At 45.3% G+C, this 19009-nt stretch overlaps 1 long non-coding RNA gene across 3 annotated transcripts; it reads left to right on the forward strand.

Moving 5' to 3' along the window:
- Positions 1 to 769: 769 nt before the first annotated feature.
- LOC149349294 (uncharacterized) lies at positions 770 to 11740 on the forward strand. 3 transcript variants are annotated; one of them, XR_016290017.1, is made up of 6 exons: positions 770 to 845; positions 6391 to 6438; positions 7472 to 7630; positions 8218 to 8313; positions 8575 to 8715; positions 9215 to 11740. It is a non-coding gene; the product is annotated as an uncharacterized LOC149349294 (long non-coding RNA). The 3 variants fall into 3 exon arrangements; XR_016290015.1 differs by lacking the exon at positions 770 to 845 and adding an exon at positions 7790 to 7863 and having other exon boundaries at positions 6280 to 6438; XR_016290016.1 differs by lacking the exon at positions 770 to 845 and having other exon boundaries at positions 6292 to 6438.
- The last annotated feature ends 7269 nt before the right edge of the window (positions 11741 to 19009 follow it).

Genomic DNA, 19009 nt, shown 5'->3' on the forward strand with positions numbered 1-19009 from the left:
GTTTCCTTTCATGCATCTATTTAAAAAAAAGTTTCTTTTTATGCACGTATTTAAAAAAAATGTTTCCTTTTATGCATATATTTACATGCCGTGTCTTTCCGTGTACCTTGCGTTGTTACCAGTGTATGAAGTAACCATCATAGTCGCTAGCAAACTGCCTCTTTGTAGGGGTGGCGAGGCTTGTCAAGCGGTCGTAATGACTGCTTTTTTCTTGCCGCCCTCAGTTTTTGTAAAAAAAAGCTGAAATAAAGTGATTGATTGATTGAATACACAACCCAGTACTTATTTTTTGAAAGAGCCAAAAAAACCGTTAAAAGCAGGACGAAAATAAGCAATTCCAAAAGGGCCATTAGCTGAATACAGAAACCCTAAACTTTAAAACTTCGAAATTAGGGAAGGGCGACCTAATTACTCTAACTGAACCTGGCTCAAATAGCCTAATTCCCGTTTTGTTATAGCTATCGAGGGTGTGCTTGCACAATCTTCTCCTCCAAGCTCACAACATAACCACCTTGACGCCAATTGTATTCCCGCCTTCCGACCATAACAGCCACTGACGACGACAGTGACACCACAGCAAAAACAACTGGCCTCCTGTTCGTGCTCTTAGAGCAGTGATCATAAAAATTACTAACACACATCCTTTTTTGCAGTTATTTTTTGTTTTATTTAGGATCACAGTTTTATTTTTGTCTTAGGTGCATGTTGCATAAAAAGGCTCTTTGCACCACCATTGTCATCGCACTACTGAAACAATGCAAGTCATGATGCAAGTTATATTTGCTTAGCTTGGTGGTTTGAGGCGTGTATTAGCCAGTTCTCCGTTTTTTGGACCAAAATTTCAGGTAATTATTGACGTTCCTACTGCATGTTGGTTGCGTAACGAGTGTATTTTTTTACGTATTCAGCAAGGTTCCAGCGGCGGGAAAAACGGATGGCACATGCGGCAAGTGAAAGTTAAGTGGCAGTCGGTAGTCCTTGCATGGTGTGTGAGCCGTGTAGCGTGATTTCTAGCTTTCAGTCAACCAGTGTACATTCATCGGACGTCCGAAGTATGTCCTTTACTGGATATATGGATATCCGTGGGAGATCCACCGACGTCCGACGGCTCTCGCACGGACCTCCAATGGAGGTACAAATATAATTATTTAGACTGCCGACAGATATCCATCTGGGATATCCGCCAGCGGATCTTTTGAGGATATTTGCAGGTAATGCATTCTTCACAATTATGAGGCAAGCCAGAACTACAACCACCAACCAGTGCACCTTGCAGGGCCACTGGGCTTATTAAAAGCCCGCAGAGTGTCTGAAATTAGACATACACCTTGCTGTATGTAATATGCATGAATCTGTAAAGCAATCGACCAAAATGGCAAAGCATATCAAAGTCGAGGATGATTTTATTATGACATAAATGCCGTCTTCAGTCTTCACGAGGAATTCATCAAGCTGGCCATCCATGTAGTTAACGCAGCAGGAAGGATGCTGTACAGACCATGATTAATTTGTAGCCAAGCCGGGAACATCTTCTGCAGAAAACAGTAAGCACTAAGTTCAGAATATGTCATTAAAGCAAGCGAATTTGACAGACACCATTCAGTTCTATGCAGTAACTCCACCGTGCCAAGTAAATTAGTCATATGTAGCTCCGAAAGCATGTTGACATCTTGAACAACTAGTAAGTTGTAAGCAACAGAAGTGAGAATATTTCTTGCAATACAAAATATTTTGCTTTTCCAAAAAAACTGCAAAAACAAATGCCCCACTGCAGAGCTTTGTACCAGTTCATGAAAAAGGCGTTTACATTGCAAGACACCACAGCTACTTCCACAGGCAGTCACTTCCATACTGATGGCCAAAAAAATTCAAGTGTAAGAGTAGGGATCCTTACCACACTGTTGCAAGCTAGCTAATGACTTAGGTTGGGCACAAGGTACACTCATAGAGAAAAGTTTGCTGGATGTCGATTTTCCAAAAATATTTATTTTTGCATTGCCTCGCCAGGCAGTCAGCTGAAATTTGTTCAGTAAGATCGAGTATCCATGTCCCCTCAAGATTCTAGGCTTTTGATTAAACTGCTCTGGCTAACAGCACAGAGAAAATATTTTACAAACAACTCTCATCCCACAAATTTTTATCCATTACTGTTCAAGCACACAGCAGTATAGCTAGATACCCTCCGCTGCACAGAGCAAACAGAAGGAAAGTATCCATTATGTAACAGGGTCAAACTTGCACTGTAGTTCAAACTTACCTGAAGGTTGCTGCTGTACGCTGCAGGTACTATATAGCTGCTAGCTTAGGTCAGTCACATCCGCACTGTATGGACAAGAAAATAGAGTATGAGAGAGCAACTTATACCGCACGTTGTCAACGAGGCAGCAAAACGCAATCTCTGTCTAAACTACATTGCCCACAGGGTTCACTGATGAATCACGCATCAGGGCACTGACAGCATATTTGATGATCCACAGCTGCACAGGAGTAAGGAAGAGAGGTCTGTTCATAATCCAGGAATATGTAGCTCTAGGGGTGCCATATATGGTCCTGCTATCTGGCTCAGCATTGAGCCCTGTGGGCATAACATGTTTGGCAAAGTTATACCAAAGCACTGCAAGAGCTCATTGCACTCAGTGATTGGGAAGTAAGTGAAAAATGTGTGACTGAAGCTCGCAAATTAAACACAACAGTTAAGCTGTCCTAAACAATGCTACTCCACAGTGCAAAGTACTGTGTAGTGGATGGTTGGAGACTTCCATTTTGCAAGCCTAATGAACAAATTGATAAGCTGTGGAAGTATGCACAACTTTTATATGACATTTTCAACCTACCTGTGCTTTCCATGGCTTGGCATAATTAATGTAGGCACCAATACACTCGGTAGCCGGGCCACATCCACACTGCAAAGGCAACAGAAAAGTAAGAAAAACTCAGTAGCGAAGCACAGAAAAACTAACACCGTCCTGGCACTATGCTTTTCGTGCGTTCTGTTTTATCGCAATCATGAACCTACGCGCAATTGCCTTAAGATCCACACCATGCAACTACACACCGTCTCAACTTTTTTTCACGAACACGAGAAACACGTTTGCGGCAGCTAATGCATAGCGCTTGTAATACCCCTGTCACACTATCAAATTTAATGTCATTCGAACCTAATGGCATTCGATGCATCGAATGTCATTTGGTCTCTTCCGGTGCTACACGGAAAAAACTAATGTCATTCGAAAATGATGGCATCGACGATCAGTGAAAAAAAAATAGTCCAACTGAACGACATCAGCGCGCATAAAAGACGTTTGAAATTGTTGTGCAGTGCTAGAGTGTACTAGAATACATAGCTTGCACCGACGGCACATCCGGTGGCAGTCGGTTGCGAGTCGGCCATGCTGCCGAACCACTGCCAGGCCGCCTCTAGCTTTCCGCTGCCTGTGTTAGCTCGCATCGTGTCGGTTCTCGTCCATCCGTATATTCGGTATGGTTTTGTGTGCCACCCTTGGCTGCTATGACTGTAGCGGCAGCTCCAGGCGAAACAAGAAGCCGATTAACACGAACTTCATCTGCATTCGCAAGATAATCGCAGGCATGCAAGTGCGAGCGCTCCATGACACAGTAGGAATCTGCGCGAGCTGTGGCTGGCTAGCATTAAGCGCGATGATTTGGACCCCGACAACCCAAATTTAATTGTGTTCGGAGTGCACTTTGTGACAGGTAAGAGGCTTGTGTCGTCAACTTAATGTTTACGATGTAGCGAACCACGACGGGCGCGCTTGATACCGCCTAGGCCGATCGCTGCCGTAGCGCCAACGACGACGAAGCGTCGCTGAAAGACGAAGTGCCGCCGCTCTGCACGAGATCGCTTGGGTTGGACTGGCCGTCTTCTGCGCTGCTCGCCGTTTTGTGTCGCCCGCTGTGAACACCACGCCTTGCACCATTTCTGCAGAAACCCCCTTTCAACGAAAACGTGGGAAGCAGTGGCTGCATTCTTGAATGTTGCTGTTTTGATTGACGCCATCTAATTTGTCTGAAAACACAAACCCAGACTGGGTCCCGTGTCGCTGCATCCTAGCTACAGGAATAGGCAATCCTTTTCGGATCGCTGCGACCGCAGCGAGCAATGACGGCAGAGAAAGCGGCGTGCCGAGGCCGAGCTTTTCGTCTCGTTGCTTGCGCATCGCAGACAGGCTTCTCACCCACCTGCTGTAGAAATCATTGTGTGGTCCCATTGATTCGAAGGCTTTCATTTTTTCCAACTTCACAAAGCTGGAAGGAGTACACGATATCCCCCGTGGGCCACTTCGAGGAACACATCAACGCCCATCGTCGCGTCGACTCCAGGTCGCAGCGTGTACGGATCTGTATCGTCGCTAATTTTCACTTCGTCTGCGTAGCTACACGCGCCGATCGAATAAATTCAGACAAGTAGCCTTCACTGAACGGTTCATTCCTCTGTGGAGCAGGCATCGCATTCGAAAGGTAAGAAAACAATCCAAAGCGTCCGAGGAGTGGTCCGGCATCGCAGGGCGGACGGGCGGGGACGGCCGAATGGTTCGGCAGCATGGCCGCAAGCGCTTGATGGGGGCGGAAGTGACGACACGTGCAACCTATGTATAGTACACTCTAGCAGTGTTTCAAAAGCGGGTGAGAACATTTGTGTGCCGTATTATAAGCTTAAAATATTATTTCCGGCCATTCTGCACCACTTTAGCCAACGAAAGCCAAGCCAAGAACGAAGTCAGCCACAATCCGATAAATGTAAACAAACAAAATGGCTGACATGGCGGCGCGCGGACACGCGCGGAGCTTGGAAATGACTTCCAAAAGGTGAACTGCTCAGTTACGTCTTTAAGTACCTTCGAGCTTAACGAACATGGCATGCCTACCAACAAGAATCACGCAACCCAAAATAACCGACGGTCGCGGGAAAGACGCTGCTTCACGCTCGGCCGCTGCTGTTGGCAGCTGCTGAGACCGAGAGTAATAGCTATCCACGGCAGCCTCTAGTGTGAACAGATTCACACCAACGTTAATATTTTTTATCAGAACTAAATAAATGCACTTTCTAAGTTTCGCAGTGTGCACATTATTTTTTCGCGTCGCTTGTTCCTGCTGAGTATCTGGTGTCCATAGTACGCATTCGGTACGCATTAACTGCGTTAATGCGCTTCACTCATCCCACAGCAACATCCTGAAAGTAATTTTCAAGCACAGTTACCTCGCAAGTGGTAACACCATGGCCGCTTCTTTCATCCAAAGCAACAAAGCATGTCTCGGCAAGGGGTCAGGTGCAATACGACGCTGGAGCTTTTTCACGAGAGCTTCAGAAGCAAACGAATGTACATCTTTTCGAGCGCGTAGGTGACACATCACCCCAGACAACACCAAAGATCCGTAGGACGTCCCAAAAATGTACGCACGTCCCACATCCCTAACAGGACGTCCCTGGGACATCCGTATGAAGTCCGCACTGTGATTATCCCGGGAACAGTCGCGGCTCGAACCTTACACGGACATGACGTCCGTATGAAAGCCGCGGTGGGATCATCCTGAAAACAGTCGCAGATCGGTTGTTATAAGGAAGTGTTTATATTCAGAGGGTCTGAATCGTGTAGATGGCCATACAATTCTCATGAGCGCTCGAGTGGCACGCTCCACTGTCCTTTTCCGACGTCTTTGGCTAGCGGGCTTGATACAGCTGTTTAGAACAAGTAAACAATAATCCATGCGATGTATAAGCGCAAGATGTCACAAAGTAATACACAACCCAGTACTTATTTTTTGAAAGAGCCAAAAAACCGTTAAAAGCAGAGGGCCATTAGCTGAATACAGAAACCCTAAACTTTAAAACTTCGAAATTAGGGAAGGGAGACCTAATTACTCTAACTGTGAACCTGGCTCAAATAGTCTAATACCCGTTTTGTTATAGCTATCGAGGGTAAGCTTGCACTCTTCTCCTCCAAGATCACAACATAACCACCTTGACGCCAACTGTATTCCCGCCTTCCGACCATAACAGCCACTGACGATGACAGTGACACCACAGCAAAAACAACTGGCCACTTGTTCGTGCTCTTAGAGCAGTGATCATGAAACTTAATAACACGCATCCTTTTTTGCAGTTATTTTTTGGTTTATTTAGGATCACAGTTTTATTTTTGTCTTAGGTACATGTTGCTTAAAAAGGCTCTTTGCTCATTAGCTCAATGGCACCACCATCGTCATCGCACTATTGAAACAAAAAAACAATGCAAGTTATTTTGCTTAGCTTGGTGGTTTGAGGCGTGTATTAGCCAGTTTTCCGTTTTTTGGACCACAATTTCAGGTAATTATTGACGTTCTTACTGCATGTTGGTTGCGTAAAGAGTGTAAATTTTTTGACATATTCAGCAAGGTTCCAGCAGCGGGAAACACGGATGGCACATGCGGCAAGTGAAAGTAAGTGGCAGTCGGTAGTCCTCGCTTGGTGTGTGAGCCGTGTAGCGTGATTTCTAGCTTTTGAAGTAATTTTAGCGGCGGTATTAAAGTTCAGTGACTGATGCTGGCTCAACATGAGCAGAAGCTTACTGGGGGCCAGTATATTAATCTGGTGACAGCATAATGGCTACGGTGCCGAGGAGTAATGCTTACAGGCGTGCACGCCGAGAGGCACGTCGTGATATTGAGCTAATAGCGTCGGCTGTTGGCGATGGTATTGCATACGACCCTTCTTAATCTGATCCGTGTGCTGCTGCAAAGTCGCAAGAGCAACTAGGTCCTAGCTCGTCGCATGTTCCGTGCCTTCAACATTCGATTGAATATGCGCCTAAAGTTCCTGTTCTAATTTTGATTTGGTTTATTGGTTTGTTTGGGTTGAACGTCCCAAATCAACTCAGGCTCAGAGGGACACCGTAGTGAAGGGCTCCGGAAATTTCGACCACCTGGGGTTCTTTAATGGGCACTGACATCGCACAGTACACGAGCCTCTAGAATTTCACCTCCAACGAAATTCGACCGCCGCGGCCGGGATCGAACCCACGTCTTTCGGGTCAGCAGCCGAGTGCCGCAACCACTGAGCCGGGGCGGGGCTGTTTTAATTTTGTATTCTGTTTATAACTGTTGCATGCGCACAGTTTTCTTTTATTGGTTTGTTACCTAGATATATATAGTATTGAAGAGAACTATTGCAATTTCATTTGAACTGTATGTGTTGTTTGGGCCTTTTGCATCCAAAAAATGAGGTCATGCATGTTTTTACGTATGAATTTTTTGCTGGCGAGGGCCAAATCTGCCCCTGTGTCACATGGATGGCTCATAATGAAGGGCATATGCATGTTTAATTGTACCACCTAGGGATACCTCACAACAGCATGCCAGCTGCCTTCAATATGATAAAAACTTACTATAGCAATTGAGTTCCCCACTGTTAACTTGAGAAATCCTGATTTTATTTTCTTGGTCTGATTTCGAACCTAATTCTGTTTTGATCTAGAGAAATCACATGACTGTGCAAGATGGAGACACTGCAAGAGAAAAGACATCTCGCATTCTGCGAAGTATTCTAACATCTGAACTGGCTTCTAGCTACAGCTGGTATGGTGCCAAGGGAAGAACAGGCTCTGTGAGCTGAATATATGCAAAATCATGTGCAGTAAGTATTATTTGGAGGAAGCTATTTCAAATCTTAAAGGAGCACAGGTATAAAATTTTAAACTCAATAAGTGATCCTATCTTTGTCCTGGGCACAAAGGGTTTTACTATTCCAAATTCTCTGATTTCACTGATTCCACATGCCGAAAATCATTGACAGAGGAGCTGTTAGCCAATGCTGACATCTATCATCTATATATGGACTGGTTGGCAGAGTCACTAGCAAAACATGAGGTAAGTCCTAAACATGCCATCACATGATGCCATAATGGACTCCAGCACTGGCATTGACCTGACAGAGACCGAAAGTACTCATATAAAACAGTTTAACTGTTCACACTGTGGACTAGATATTTAAGCTTATTTCCATGAATAATAGGCTTTTACGTCTCATTAAAAGCAGAAAAATGAACACCCCAGAACACTGTGTCTGTATCCCTTTAAGACTTCGAATATAAATCAGATCACAGAATCAATATCTACATTAAGTGTTTATAATTGAATTTGTAGGTCTTGGTAGGATTGCGTCAAGACCAGTGATATTTGCTTTGAAAAAAAAAATGACAAATTTCCATTGTTTATTTTCAGATCTGCACATTCACACACTTCACAACTAGCCACATGGATTTTTGTTGTCATCTGGTTCATTGGCTCATGGCTGCAGTACCATGAATGTTACCACAGGTTAGAACAAGCTAGAATTACAGCTTTCATAGTGTGCATTTGGGACTGTTTTCATACTGCCTGCGCAGAAGGCATGGTCCAGCAATGGAATTGGTTATAAGATGTGTAGAAATATGCCATCCTTTGTTACTCAAGCCCATGCCCTTTGCCTGCTGATTCAAAATTAAGGAAATGCAGTAAAGTTTGGCTACAAAATTTTTAGAGGTGAGATATATTTTTCTATAAAAAATACATAACATATACCCTCTCATCTGTATATAGGTTGCCTAACTGACCAGCAGACCTCAACTCGGGCACAGCAAACTACGCTGAAAGAAATCAAAAAGGCAGCCATGTCATGGTTTCGGCATGCAACTGAACGGGTATTGCGCAAGAAAACTGGCTCCTGAGCAAAACTAAACGGTGAGTGTATTGCTAGTGTGCTACATTTTTTTGTTGACATTAACATCTTGGGTTGAGGATTTTTCATTCGAAACTGTTGATATTTTTCCTGTGACACTGTGCTGAGAGATGACTGATTTTGAGAGAGCACAGAATTCAGTAGATTATTTCAATAGATACCGTGAAAACTTCTGCATATCAGCCTGTGTAGTTAGGTAGAATCATGAAATGTATCTTTAAGTTAACTTGGGTATTCTTAGCCTGCTAAGTCCTCACGCACCTCTCTTTACTTGGCTGTCTGTTTGTGGTGGTTTTACTCCTGGAAGTATGTACATTTACTTGTGCAAGGATTAATTCCTCGCGGCAAGTACCATTTGGTGCCAACACCATGTGAAGGTGCTGCAATTTGTATATTGTGCTGCAAGTTTGTTTTTTTTCAAATGCAGTCAGTGATTGAAAAAAAAAGGTGAACTGAAAGAAGTGTCTATATGTATTGGCTTTTTTTTTGTCTTTCTTTCAGCAAGGCAGCCTATTTCAGCATTGGCCCAGGTGGCAGGATTTCTGCTTTACATGTATACATGACTCTTCTTTTCGATGACACTATAGCAGAACCGAAAAGAAGACTGCCTAGAATGAAAAGCCAAGCAATATCTTGAAAACGTGTCACTTTATTGATACCTAGCAGTTGTAGTATACTTAAGTGTCTAGAAATGCGATGCTTTGTGCATGAACAATTTCTTTTTCTCTGATCAAGCTGGGCATTTTGTTGCCCATCTGAAATTTGCTTGTATTGAGCTATACTTGCTGTTTTGGTCTCTAGTCCCACTATGCTTGTGTAAATTTGTTCCCGACTGCTACTACTAGAGTTATTTTTCACCCCCGTAATGCGTTTGTATTGCTGTTCCAGGAAAAAAAAAGAGGATATGTGGATTTTAATGACTTTTATTGTCTATGTAAGATATGACCATAGTTCCTGTGGCTTGTAGCAGTCTTGTAACTTGTTAATGTTAATATCATACTATATGCAGCGTGTTTTAGATTTTTTTCTTCTGGCCGTGCTAGCTGCCTTGAAGCCCATCTACTCCTTATGCACACTTATACGTGCTTTTTATTTCTAGTCCTGTGCTTGCTGAAATGTGATTCTGAATGGTTGTCCTTGTGTCAATATTTCAACCTCTGATCTGTGTGCATGTATTGCTGTTATAGCAAAAAAAGGCTCATTTGTGATTTAATAATCTTTATTGTTTTGAGTGAGACAAGCATAGTTCCTGTACCTTGTAGCAGTCAGACAACCTTTCTTATTTTAGTCATTCCACGTGCAGCTTGACTGAAATGTTTATCTTCTGACCATGCTAATTGCCTTGAAGGCCACCTACTACTTATGCACAGCTATATACCTGCTTTTATCTCTAGTTGCATGCTTGCTGAAATTTGATCCTGACAGATAGTGCTTGTGTTAATATTTTAATCTCTAAGCTGTGTAGTTGGGTTGTATTACTGTTATAGCAAGAAAGGGTCATTTGTGTTTTAAGAACATTGATTATTCTAAATAAGACAATAGTTCCTATACCTTATTGCAGTCGCATAATTTGCCTCATTTTAGCTATGCTACGTGCAGTGTGATCGAGATTTTTTTCACCTCTGCTGCGTATGCTTGTATTGTTGTTTCAGTAAAAAAAGTTGCATTTGTGTTTTTAGTTTGTTTTTTTGGCGTTTTACATCCCAAAGCGACCCAGGCTATAAGGGATGCCATAGTGGAGGGCTCCAGATAATTTCGACTACCTGGGGTCCTCTAGCGTGCACTGACATCGCACAGTACACTGGCCTCTCAACTTCTCGCCTCCTTCGAAATGGGACTGCCATGGCTGGGATCGAACCCGCGTCTTTTGGGTCAGCAGCCGAGCACCATATGACCAATGAGGCACTGAGTGGCATATTTGTATTTTGTTGCGTTCATTATTTATAAGACAGTCATGTAATATTTATGCCTTACAGTTTGCTGCTACTGTTTGTTTTAATGTCATACCCTTTGCAGTGCAATTAATATTTTTTGTTCTGACCAAGATTATCATCCCGAAGCCTGTTTAGACCTTACATGACTTATATGTTATACCTGCTGTTTTAGCCGTATAGTTATTTTGAATCTCTCTATTTTGCAACTCTGCATCTGGGGTTGGCTTGGCTGCTTATGGTATTGGAATCCTACTGCTTCAAGTTTGAAAACGTGATAATGTTGGCTCACACTAACCAGACAAGCTAACCAAAATTAATGAAGCCTATTACACACATTGCGAAGGAAGGTCTATGTGCACACCATCCATGACCTTGCTCTTAATAACGAGAAATGCCTGAGAGGAGCTGTTAAAGCTGTGTTAGTGCTTCCTTTATGTGAGTTGTTCTGTTTCATGTGCTGTTATTAAAAATAAAATTCAGCTGTGAATCAGCATTCGGCCTGATCATCAGCATGCCCCATATATTTGAATAAAACTATTTTAGCCAAAGCTTTGTGTTTTAAATCACTGTGCAGCATAATCCAGGCCTGTGTTCTAACTTTGTGTCGTTTTTACTATAGCATCGCTCTCGGCCATATGCAATTGGCCGAAATGCCAGAAGCGGAAGCTGGTTCTGTTGCGGCTACGAGGCACTGCTTCTGCTTCTGGTATTTTGGTCAGTCATGCGTGACCAGTAGCGACACTTTTGAAAAGGACACGAGGTTATATTGGGTCCTGGCCAAGGAAAAAATAAAAATAGTAACGTCCTATTGCAGTCCTGCGAAGGTCCCAAAAATGTACTCGTCAGACATCCGAAGGACTTCTTTTGGCGTTTCACTTCGGATGTTTTCAGGATTTTTTCGGGACATCCGCGGGATGTGCGTAAAGTCCTGCCGCGGACTTCCCAAGGACGTCCTTAGGATGTAGGTGTGTTGTCTGGGACATTTGTAGCACAGCCAAGCAACCACAGAGCGAACAAACCGCACATTGCAGCAAAAGTAAAGGTCGAAAGGAGCACCACGCGACGAAAACCAACGAGACCATCGCGCCACAAACATTGGCTTGGATTGGATTGACTTTTAGGCTTACCGCTCTGCCGCGGCGCCTTGTAGGAGTTTATTCGGGTTTGTTTTCATGGAAGGCAGCATGCATGGCTACATGCACGGCCGCTCAATGGAGGCGCACTTCGATGCCCAGCGCTGCGCCGTACAGGGTGGAGACACGACCTTCGTGGGCGCCATCTTGGGGCAAGCGCTGAAATGCGGGCCTACGGAGCGTCGGCCGGTATCCTTCTTTAGAACGCGCTTTCGCTAGCAGGCTGAGCTGTATAAGGTTTCTGCATATATGCTCACAGTTCTGAGTACTTTTTGCTTAGTGATATAAATGAGAAAAGAGCTAGCGTTTGCTTACAAGCACAGCTTTTAGAGCAAATGGCCACTGTGCAGCTAGGACAGCACTTACTTTTTGGCCGTCTCAGATGCTCAAAGCGGTTATTTTAACTGCAGTGACTGCTTTACAGAGCAATGCCTTTTGTACTGCCAGAACATGACGGAGTTTATAAGGTGCATGACAAGCAAAAGGCTTTAACTGCGTCTGTTGATGCAGATGAACAACTAGTTGACGTTTTAGTCAGCCGCGCATATGAAAAATATTTTGCATCGCTGTCGGCTCGGGTCTCTTCCTGGTCAGGTGGCGTCTCAGGGGTTGGCGAAGAGCCTTTTGTAGCGTCAGGTGTAGAACTACCGGGAAAAAGCCGCGGTGCAGGCGGCTTTCTTCGCTTCGGCTGAGCTGTTCGCGCAAGAAAGAAATTAATTCATCAGTACCTAAAAATATCCGAGGCTCTAGTGCTCCTCAGATTATCTGATACGGATACTAGGCTAGCAAGCCGAATGTGGGCAAAATCAAACAACGTCGGGACAGCCGTTGACTTGAGGAGCCGCCGTCCATTCATTCTGTTGCCCTCAAACTGATCTTCCTCGAAGTGGCGCTAAAATGAGAGAGACGATGAAACTGTTATTTCGCGCCTCTGGTCGTGTGCACGCAAACACATGAGATAATAAAAAGGCGTTAAGGAAGCGGTGCGACATTATAAGCACAGGATCACGAAGTATTTCTGTGGACGCCAACCAAGCGACATTCGGGTGTCGGAGGGGCAAATTTAACTTCACTTAAATTTGGCTTAATCTCGGTCCGGTATTTGCGCGTTTGACAACGGTGCACTTCGCCTCGCGATGTGTCATTACATGGAGAAGAAAGAGCTGTATTCGGGATGAACTTCTGTACTGCGCAGGCACCTTGCTTCCTCGCGACCGCTTACTTAAAGCGACGGCCAGTTCACAATAGAAGTTTCTTCGCGACTAGTCGAATTGCCAGCCATATGCTGTAACCGACTTAATTTTCGCGAGGGCCTAACGTTTGCGTTCGTTGCGAATCGCAAATACCTCGAAAAATTATTCCCGCGAATAATTTGAGAAAAGGAAGGTGAAGGGGCTTATTATTTGTGCTGCGCAGAATTTAGCACTTGCGAAAAGACCACTTGCAAAATTCCAGGACGGCTGGCTCGTAGGCAGGTTTTTGCAGCCAAAACTCTCTGTTCATGGACTGCATTTCCACTTCCTACTCTGGCCAGAAAAGTGGGTAGGTAGCACGTGGGGGGTTCACCCGTCAGCCTCTATTATATTCTTTTTTGAAAAGGAGAGAGGGGAATGCTCCTTAATCTGCGTGAACCGGAAGCCTCGCAAGATCGAGTGTAAAGAGCAGCTGTTGAAAGAGTACAATGGCGCATTCCTTCGACAAATACCGGGCTCCACCTGCTTCACGTGTTTTCACCGCGGCTCTGAACAAAAAGAATGTGCGATCGCGAGAGAGTAAAGATCATCGTGAGATACTCCGTGAATGATACGGAATGAGTGTAGCTCACTGAAAGTTAAAAGACGCAATGATTCATATATTTAGCTTGTAAGCCTTCACATAACTGGTAATTCAAAATGTTCCGCCTCAAAAACAAAGCGCGCTACTTCCAATGCCAGGCAATGCGATGCAACACGTGCTGTACTCACGTTTCTAACTAGGCTTCGAGCTGCAGCTTTGAAGGCACACAAAAATTCCTGTTGCGCACAGTGCGAGATTGGCGAACAAGGCAAAAACATATATTCAAACCGCACAAAGTCAGTGCTTACAAGCGGATGGGCGGAGCGGTGTGGTTATAATGTTATTCCTACTGAAAGCACATAACTGTGAGCGACATTTAGAAAAAGATCTAAAATTTTTAGCGCAGACAACGACCACGAGAAAGACGGTACACAAACACAAGCGCTTGTGTGTGTCTCTCATCTTCCTCGGGGTCTGTGTCTGTTCGCGCTAAATTTTTTTACATTATCTATATGAACAAACTAGCCAAAAAAAGAAGTTTTAATGATGCATAAAAACAGCACAGACATTGTGGATTGCCTCGCAGATCTTCGCGCTGTCATTCGCCTTCCAGTTCTCACGCTTCACTTTCACCTCCCATATTTTTCTCCGTCCCTCATCCCGTGGAAAACGAAAACGTCGCGCTCCTTTCTTCGCCGAGCCGGCACACAATGGAACACAACACCCTGGCATGCTATTTTTCGTGAATTAAAGCAGTTCATCAGCTCAGAATCCAGCGCAAAACACAGTTTCGAACCTTCCACAGCAGCGACACGAAAAGCGACTTGCCCCAAGATGGCGAGCGCGGAGAAGCCGGCGGCGCGGCGCATGCCAAAGCGTGTCACCACCCTGGACGGCGGCGCTGGCATCGAGGCACCCTAGGCGCACTTGGTGCGGCCCGCCGCGTCGCGCCTCAATGCCTGGGGAAGCGCGTATTGGGAGAAGTTCAAGTTTCCGCCGTTATTCTCCGCGGGGGCGCCACAACTCCGTGACAAGCCGCCGCCGGCACGCACGGCCGGACGACGCGGATGTGCGCTGGCTGTGTTGGCACGTGCTTTCGCTGTAACTGCTCTGCATGACCGCGTGGTTCATCTAGTTCTGCGTGCTTGTCATCGGTGCCTGTGTCGACAGCGTCCTAAGCGCATGCGACACCATGCCACGCAACTGCTGCGTGCCGCTGTGCGCCACAAACGCAAGATCCGAAGATCGGTTACCAAGAGTTCCCGCAGAAGCTATGCAACATGGTGGTTTCAGCCCTTCATCCCTATTTTGAGCAATGTCCGGAGTCGATTTTGGCGAGAGAGAAGACCGCAGTCACACCGAGGACCTCTGCAAAGCCTTTCTAGCCAAACTAATGCGACCACTGCTGACCAATTGGGCAGGAAACATCAATACGGCGGAAAAAATCATACTTGCTCATAAACCTCTTTCGAGGAAAGTTCTTCGCTTGTAAAATAGGCTTGAATTCCTTCGATGCATCACGTGGCTTCAAAATAAAACGCAAAACATTGGCTGAGCCTGCTGGCGTCTGGTTGAACTAGCTGTCTTGTGTTATTCCTTTTGCAACGGTTAGTGTCAGCAGTATATTTGCGAGGGCAATCCCAAAAGTAAGGTCTCCAAAGGGCTGCGGCCGCAGGGAAACTATATGCGTGGCTGCTCGCTATGCTGCTGTGTTCATTGTTCCCCGTCTTCCAAACAAGCCATGACTCAGCGCGAAAGGGACTGTCAGTCTTGGCCCGGCAACCATTTGGAATGGAGCTCCCGTTTGTGGCTACCGCCAGGAGCGAAGTTCATGCAAATAGCGTTCAACCAATCGAAAATTATTGCCAGTTGACGGAAGTGTACGGAGAGTCTTGCATGGATGTTAAAAACTTCCGCAAGTGCTGTAGGGAGTTCGTAGCTGGTCGCACGGAAATTCACGACTAAGAAAGAAGCGGGAGACCGTCAATTTCTGATGAGACAGTCGCGAAGGCCGAAGAAATGATGCGGCAATATCGGAGGATCACACTCAACGAGCTCTGCGCTTTGGTTCCTGGCGTTTCTAGAGGCACTATTCATAGGAGTTTGACAGCAAGGTTGAAATATCGGAAGGTGTGCGCAAGACGGGTTGCGCGAATGCTCACAGACGACCATCAACAACAATGCGTTGACTCCTCTCGCGAATTTCTTCCGCGTTCTGGAGATGAAACGGAGACATTTTTGTGTTCTATTGTTATGGGTGATGAAACTTAGACATTCCACTGAACGCCTGAGACCAAACAAGAATGACGTGAGTGGCGACAGTCATCTTCGCCCAAGCCGCGAAAATTCAAGCGAACACAGTCTGCCGGCAAAGTCATGGCAACTGTGTTTTGGGATCGAAAATGGGTATTGTTGGTAGACTTCATGGCTCCTGGCGCCACAGTAAACGCGGACAGATACTGTGAGAGCCTTAAGAAACTCAGACCGGCGATTCAAAATCACAGAAGAGGAACAACGCTCGCACCCACGTTGCCTGCCAAACCATCGCTCTCCTAGAACAGTTTGTATAGGACATCATCAGCCACTCACCCTACAGTCCGGACTTGGCACCAATTGACTACCACTTGTTTCCAAAGCTAAAAGAACACCACGCTGGAAGGCGCTTCACTGATGATGACGAAGTGAAAGATGCGGTGAAACGCTTCCTCAACGGCAGAGCGGCGAATGGTATGACATGGGCATACAAAAACTGCCCTAGCGTCTGTAAAAATGCATAGACCGCAACGGCGATTATGTGGAAAAGTAGAACAATGGTCTCCCTTTAAAGTGATCTGTAATTTGCTTCAAATAAACATATACCTTTCGATTTATAAAGGAACTGCAGACCTTAATTTTGGGATGACCCTCGTACGTGGTGGTGCCCACTTGAAACTATTTCCAGCGAAAACGGAGCAACAGGCTGAACTATAATGCTGAATGTTGCGACCACAAACGTAAGTTTACAAAACGTGCACCTTGAGTAAGTGGCCCGAAACCTTGTCCCGAGTTCAAGACTGTAATATATAATAAGTTATTACAGTGGTTGAAACGCCCGTAACAGAATGGGTGACGGCTCGGCGAAGCGCACTTCTGCCTCGATTCTCAGTGTAAATGCACGTGCGATTTGGAAAAGCGCACTGATGGTGACATGCCGCTATCAATAGCAAACTTGCAAGTGGAATCACCATAATGTGTGAAAAGCAGTTCGTAAATGCTACAATTATAAAGCGCCTACCGCGCGGACGCCTAAACGAAAGCACTGCCTCGGCCGCTGCGCACAGCTCTCCGCCCGGACTCGTCACGGAGCGGTGGCGCCGCAGCGGTGGCGATGAGAACTAGGCGCCATACGGCTCTTTCGGGCGACGCGACGGGCCGCACCCAGTGCGCTCTCCATTGAGCGGCCGTACTACATGCCTCGGTTACCTTGAAGGATTGCTGCAGGATCAAAGGGCGTTAATTATGAGCACTGGAGCCAGAAAGCCAAGCAATTAGTTTAATTCTGGTTCTTTTACATCAGCACCATAGTTGAGTGATCTTAATCAATCTGAATATTAAACTAGTTGGTGGTAGAAATGTGATTGTGTGAATGTTGTCATTTCCAAAATGGAACTTCTTTTAAAATGTTCGTCCGAGGGAAACCAAAATATATATGCCAGGTAAGCTCACATCCCAAGAGGGATGTTTATGGATACTCCTCGGACATCCGCCGGCGGATGTCCGCCAGCCATCCGATAACGAACGTCCCTCGGACATACACAGAATCTCCGATGCGCATATCCGAATATGGACATACGTAGGCATGCCCGACGGACATCCCAGCCTGGCACTGGAGATTCGGACCTTACTCGGACCTACCACGGATATCCGTGGTTCACTGAAGTAATTTTAGAGGCGGTATTAAAGTTCAGTGACTGATGCTGGCTCAACATGAGCAGAAGCTTACTGGGGGCCAGTATATTAATCTGGTGACAGCATAATAACTACGGTGCCGAGGAGTACTGCTTACAGGCGTGCACGCCGAGAGGCACGTCGTGATATTGAGCTAATAGCGTCGGCTGCTGGCGATGGTGTTGCATACGACCCTTCTTAATCTGATCCGTGTGCTGCTGCAAAGCCGCAAGAGCAACTCGTCGCATGTTCCGCGCCTTCAACATTCGACTGAATATGCGCCTAAAGTTCCTGTTTTACTTTTGATTTGGTTTATTGGTTTGTTTGGGTTGAACGTCCCAAAGCAACTCAGGCTCCGAGGGACGCCGTAGTGAAGGGCTCCGGAAATTTCTACCACCTGGGGTTCTTTAACGGGCACTGACATCGCACAGTACACGGACCTCTATAATTTCACCTCCAACGAAATTCGGCCGCCGCGGCGTGGATCGAACCCGCATCTTTCGGGACAGCAGCCGAGCGCGGTAACCACTGAGCCGGGGCGGGGCTGTTTTAATTTTGTATTCTGTTTATAACTGTTGCATGCGCACAGATTTTCTTTTATTGGTTTGTAACCTAGATATATATAGTATTGAAGAGAACTATTGCAATTTCATTTGAACTATATGTGTTGTTTGGGCGTTTTGCATCCAAAAAATGAGGTCATGCATGTTTTTACATATGAATTTTTTGTTGGCGAGGGCCAAATCTGCCCCTTTGTCATATGGAGGGCTCATAATGGAGGGCATATGCATGTTTAATTGTACCACCTAGGGATACTTCACAACAGCATGCCAGCTGCCTTCAGTATGGTAAAAACTGACTATAGCAATGGAGTTCCCCACTGTTAACTTGAGAAATCCTGATTTTATTTTCTCGGTCTGATTTCGAACCTAATTCTGTTTTGATCTAGAGAAATCACATGACTGTGCAAGATGGAGACACTGCAAGAGAAAAGACATCTCGCATTCTGCGAAATATTCTAACATCTGAACTGGCTCCTAGCTACAGCTGGTATGGCGCCAAGGGAAGAACAGGCTCTGTGAGCTGAATATATGCAAAATCATATGTAGTAAGTATTATTTGGAGGAAGCTGTTTCAAATCTTAAAGGAGCACAGATATAAAATTTTAAACTGAAATAAGTGATCCGATCTGTGTCCTGGGCACAAAGGGTTTTACTATTCCAAATTTTCTGATTTCACTGATTCCACATGCCAAAAATCATTGACAGAGTAGCTGTTAGCCAATGCTGACATCGATCATCCATATATGGACTGGTTGGCAGAGTCACTAGCAAAACATGGGGTAAGTCCTAACCATGCCATCACATGATGCCATAATGGACTCAAGCTCTGGCATTGACCTGACAGAGACCAAAAGTACTCATATAAAACAGTTCAACTGTTCACACTGTGGACTAGATATTTAAGCTCATTTCCATCTTTTACGTCTCATTAAAAGCAGAAAAATGAACACCCCAAAACACTGT

Source organism: Amblyomma mixtum, chromosome 3 (genome assembly GCF_055824585.1).
Source record: "Amblyomma mixtum isolate Tamu chromosome 3, ASM5582458v1, whole genome shotgun sequence".
In the NCBI taxonomy this organism is placed as follows: Eukaryota; Metazoa; Arthropoda; class Arachnida; order Ixodida; family Ixodidae; genus Amblyomma; species Amblyomma mixtum.